Here is a 5922-nt window from a genome sequence, read left to right on the forward strand (position 1 = left end):
TAGCAGCCACATGTAACGATAAAGGCTCCTTCTTAATGGGAGCAGCAAGAACCGGTGGCTCAGCCAGCTGTCTCTTCAAATCTTCAAAAGCAGCATTGGCAGCGTCACTCGAGAAGAAGTTATCTGTCTTCTTCATCATTTGATACAACGGTATAGCCTTCTCTCCTAACCGGCTTATGAACCGTCTTAAAGTTGTGATACGACCCGCCAAACACTAAACATCATTGATACACGCCGGTTTAGCCAGAGAGGTGATGGCCTTGATCTTCTCTAGGTTAGCCTCGATGCCCCTGATAGAAACCAGAAAGCCCAAAAGCTTGCCTGCAGGCACACCAAAAACACATTTGGCTGGGTTAAGCATCATTTTGTAGACCCGGAGTTTGTTAAAAGTTTCTTTCAGATCATCTATCAAGATCTCCTTCTCTATGGATTTCACCACTATGTCATCCACATAAGCATGAACATTGCGCCCAATTTGATTATGAAGACAATTCTGCACACACCGCTGGTAAGTCGCCTGGGCACTCTTGAGCCCAAAAGGCATTGATACATAGCAGAAGGCTCCAAATGGAGTAATGAACACCGTCTTCTTCTGGTCCTTAACTGCCATCTTGATCTAATGATAACCAAAGTAAGCATCCAAAAAGCTCAAACGCTCACAACCCACCGTAGCATCAATGATCTGATCGATACGAGGGAGAGCAAAAGGATCAGCCGGATTGGCCTTGTTTAGATCTGTGTAATCTACACACATACGCTAGGTGCCATTCTTTTTTAGCACAAGCACCGGGTTAGCCAGCCACTCTGGATGAAAAACTTCAACAATGAACCCAGCCGCTAAGAGCCGGGCTACTTCCTCACCAATGGCCTTGCGTCGTTCCTCATTGAACCGCCGAAGAAACTGTTTGACCGGCTTAAACTTTGGATTAATATTGGGAGTGTGCTCAGCGAGTTCTCTCGGTACACCTAGCGTGTCATAAGGTTTCCATGCAAAGATGTCCCAGTTCTCACAGATGAACTCGATGAGCGCGCTTTCCTATTTGGAATCCAAATTAGCACTGATATTGAACTGCTTGGATGAGTCGCCTGGGACAAAGTCAACAAGATTAGTATCATTGGCCGACTTAAACTTCATGACCGGCTCATGCTCTGTGGTTGGCTTTTTCAAAGACGTCATATCCGCCAGATCAACATTGTCCTTGTAAAACTTCAACTCTTCTGTTGCACAGACTGACTCAGCATAAGCCACATCGCCTTCTTCACATTCCAAGGCTACCTTCCAGCTTCCATGAACCGTGATGTTTCCCTTATGACCCAGCATCTTGAGCTGCAAATACACATAACACGGCCGTGCCATGAACTTGGCATAAGCCGGCCGCCCGAACAAAGCATGATATGGGCTTATGATCTTGACTACCTCAAACGTCAATTTCTCGGCCCTGGAGTCGTATTCATCCCCAAAGGATACCTCCAGTTCAATCTTACCAACTGGATATGCCGACTTACCAGGCACGACGCCATGGAAAATAGTGTTGGACTGCTTAAGGTTTTTATCAGTTAATCCCATGCGACGGAAAGTCTCATAATAGAGGATGTTGATGCTGCTACCTCCATCCATGAGTACTTTAGTGAATTTATATCCACCAACCTGAGGGGCCACCACCAAGGCTAAGTGACCCGGATTATCAACCCAGGGAGGGTGATCTTCCCTACTCCATAGAATAGGCTGCTCAGACCATCTCAAATAATGAGGAACTACCGGCTCAACAACATTCACAACCCTCTTATGAAGCTTCTGGTCTCGTTTGCACAAACTGGTGGTAAACACATGATATTGCCCACTATTCAGCTACTTTGGATGGCTCTGGTATCCACCTTGCTGTTGTTGTTGCTGCTGCTGACCACCCTGGCTGGATTGCTAGTTATAACCACCTTGATTGCCTTAAGAATTTTGAAAGTTGGAATTTGAACCATCACCCGGGCCATGAAAACCGCCGCCACCTGAGCCGCCGTCCTGCCCATTATTACCATCGAACATGTTGGAATTTTTGAAGGCCTTCATGATCGTACAGTCTTTCCATAGATGAGTAGCCGACTTCTGCTGAGTGTCGTGCCTTGGACAAGGCTCGTTCAAGTGTGGGGCCTGACCCGCCAGACCAGGGAGGTGATCTCCCCTTACGCCGTTGGTTTTGACCCTGTGCATTAGTGTTAGCCACAAACTCCAAACTACCATCACCCTTACGTTTATTACCTCCTTGATTTGTCGGGTTATGCTGAGGGCCCTTGCCATTGCCGTTCTTCTTTCCCCTTCCCTATCTTTTCTCTGTCAGACTCGGGATCCTTGGTACTATCAGAATCAGCCTACTTGACCAGAGCTGCCATCAGTGTACCCATATCATTACAATCGCGCTTGAGCCGCCCCAGCTTTTGTTTCAGAGGCAAAAAACAGCAATTTTTCTCCAACATTAAGACTGCAGAGCCGGCATCCATCTTATCAGATGAATGTATTATGGCCTTAACCCGGCGCACCCAATGGGTTGTAGACTCGCCCTCCTCCTTCTTGCAATTCATCAAATTCACGATTGACATGGGCTCTTGCACGTATCCTTGAAATTCTGGACGAACCGGGCTTTTAGCTCCGCCCATGAACTGATTGAATTAGGTGGCAGGCCTTTTAACCAAGTGCGGGCGGTCCCTTCCAACATCATCGTAAAGTACTTGGCCATCGCAGCATCACTAACCTCCAATAACTCCATAGCCATCTCATAACTTTCAATCCATGCCCCGGGCTGTAAGTCGGCCGTGTAGTTCGGCACTTTCCTAGGTCCCTTAAAATCCTTGGGCAAGCGCTCGTTACGTAGAGTCGGTACCGGACAAGGGACTCCTCCGGTCCTGGTGGCCACACCTGCTTTGATGGAAATCGCCGGATAAACCAGATTTAGCTGGTAAGCCGTCAGCTGAGCCACCTGCTCAGCCGTCTCCTGAGCCGCCTGCTCAGCCTCTTGATGGATTCTCTCTTGATCGACCAAGTTAAAGGCTCCATGGTGCACCGGGTCATGCCCGCCTGGCTGGTTGCAACATCGGGCATTGCTTGAGACAGCCGCTGAGTCCATGTGCCTGCTATAACTCGGGCTTCGTCTTGGACGAGGGGTTGAGTGGATCCTTTCCCAGCTGTAGGAGTATGCCTCCTGTTGTGCTAAGGCCGTCTGAAGAAGTTCTCTGACCCGACGGGTTTCAACCGCCGCCGGAGAATCGCCATCAACTGGGAGAGCCGCCAACCGTGCCGCCGCCACGATCATGTTCTCCAACGGGTTAGAATAGTGACCCGGAGGTGTTGGCACATACTGAGGTGGAGCAGTATTCACGCGGGGAGGCCCCATCACCTGTGACTGAACCGGCGCCCCGACCCCGGGTGTCGCAACCCGGTCTGCCTCAGTACGCGGGGAGAGCCATGGCGGGTTACTAGGCCCTGCGCCAGGTGTGTGAAAGAGGTTTCGAGGATCATAAACCGGAGGGAGCCGAGACTGAGTCTTCTGATATCTTCTCCTCATGACCTCATTAGATGTGTTCTGATCCTGCGTGAGCCGGAAAGTCTGTGCCTGAATCCGCTGAGCCTGAGCATCCAAAGCCACCCGCTCTGCGATTACCCTGACATCTTTTGCTGCTAAGTCTTCCTTGGCCTGCACCATATCCAATTTTAACTGTGCTACTTCCGCATCACGTCGAGCTTGATCCGCCGGATTGACCACGGCGGTTAACAGAGCGGTCAGCTTATCTGTGAGATCCATCAACACCTGAGCCGGCGAGCGCACAGGGCCTCCTGCCCCTGTTGCTGCTGACCCGGAGGTCATGGCCGCCGCAGTTGTGGAGTCTTGGATAGGTTGTGTGCCGGCCATGAAGATTCCGGCCCTGCTCGGCGGCTCGAGACAATCCGGAATACTGCTGCCATCGGAACAGCCCCCAAGCCTGTCGTCTTGCAGTTTATACAATGAATCCGTCTCACCTGTGGATGACTCGCCATCAGAGTAGATGGCCGTCTCACCGTCAGATGCAGATCCTTCAGAGAGCCCTCCATGGATGCATCCCATGAAGGCACACTTCACCACAGGCAGAGCCCGAGCGGGTCTCGCACGCTGAGCCGTCTCGACGAGGTCGGTGCAGATGTCCGGCTCAGGGCCCGGCTCACCGATCTTACCGATGAAGACGTGAATTCCGCCGAAAGGGACCCGGTACCCGTACTCAATTGAGCCGGCGTTGGGGCCCCAGCCTGCATCGTCGATGTAGAGCTTGCCGCAATGACTCTTGGTCATCCGGCCCACTGCGTATCCCTTGAGCCCTTCGAAGCCGCCCTTCAAGAACTCAAATCCACCGTGCGCTGGCCCCATAGTGGGCGCCAACTGTCGTGGAATTGTCACGACAGATGTCCTAGTGAAAGGACTTAGTCGTGAGGCCATCGCAACTAGGAAGCTTAAAGGGGTTAATAGGGACAAAGGACACGAGGTTTATACTGGTTCGGCCCCTTACGGTGAAGGTAAAAGCCTACCTACGATCCAGTTTTGAGTGGGATTGCTTATGTCTCGATAACCCGGGAGCGAATCACTTGACCTAGCTCTCGAGTTGATGTTACTTGCCCTGAACCGCTGCCGGGTCGTCCCTTTATATACAGAGGTTGACGCCCAGCGGCTCTACAGAGTCCCGGCCGGCTCATAAAAAATGTCAGGCTCAGTCTCTTATCTATTCTTTCCTTACAATACAAGTCACGCATACACGACGGTTTATCACTACGAGCCTTAAGTCGCCTCTAGGCTTGGGCCCTTAACTGAACCACCATCTCTATCTTGGGTCTTGGGCTTCAAGAATATTTGTAAGTATAACCCGGCCCCTCCTGGGCGGGTCATACCAATAGTCATATCCCCAACAAACCCCAAAAACCCAACTTTGCCTTACGTAAAGGAAATTAGTACGATTCACTTTTGGATTTGAAATCACTGCTTATACCAGGTATTGGTCATACAAGAACATTCTGTAGTATTAGTAAGAGGAGGAAGGGTTAAGTATCTTTGAACTCGGTGTGAGATATCGCATTATTGAGCTGGATGCAGTCGCAGTAAAGAATCATCAACAAGGGCGTTCTAGTGCGTTGTAGATTCTTATCCAAGACTTGTATCATTTGATGATGACAAGTGAATCAAGCAACAGGAGAAGGACCCCATAACGAAAGTTTCGTAAAGGGACTAGAGCAGACTACCATGAGACAAAAGATCTTCTTTCTAAAGAGATTCGATTCAGAACTCTTATATGTCCAAGGTCAATATGGAAATTCTTTCAGAGGTTTTCCCTTACTTTGTCCGTGTCAACAAACAATTCAAAATACCTCGACTTTTTCAGAACAGGTCCGAGTCAAATAACAATGATTCGAAGCACTTCTTTTTCCATTACACTATTTCGGAAACCTAAGGACTTGATTGTATGGATATGGAAAATACAGGATTTCCGATCCTAGCGGGAAAAGGAGGGAAACGGATACTCAATTTAAAGTGAGTAAACAGAATTCCATACTTGATCTCATAGATCCCTATAGAATCCTGTGGAAAGTCGTATTCGATGAAAGTCGTATGTACGGCTTGGAGGGAGATCTTTCCTCTCTTTCGAGATCCACCCTACAATATGGGGTCAAAAAGCAAAAAAGAAGAAGTGATTTTAGCCCTTAGAAAAAGAAAACGGATTCTTGAACCTCTTTCACGCTCATGTCACATCGAGGTACTGCAGAAAAAAGAACTGCAAAATCTGATCCAATTTTTCGTAATCGATTAGTTAACATGGTGGTTAACCGTATTCTGAAAGACGGAAAAAAACATTGGCTTATCAAATTCTCTATCGAGCCGTGAAAAAGATTCAACATAAGACAGAAACAAATCCACT

General features: G+C 48.9%; 1 pseudogene; it reads left to right on the forward strand.

Annotated features, from left to right (window-relative positions):
- Nucleotides 1-5735: 5735 nt before the first annotated feature.
- The window catches only part of LOC119312212, a 525-nt pseudogene continuing 338 nt past the window's right edge, over nt 5736-5922 (forward strand).

Source organism: Triticum dicoccoides, chromosome 5B (assembly GCF_002162155.2).
Source record: "Triticum dicoccoides isolate Atlit2015 ecotype Zavitan chromosome 5B, WEW_v2.0, whole genome shotgun sequence".
NCBI lineage: Eukaryota > Viridiplantae > Streptophyta > Magnoliopsida > Poales > Poaceae > Triticum > Triticum dicoccoides.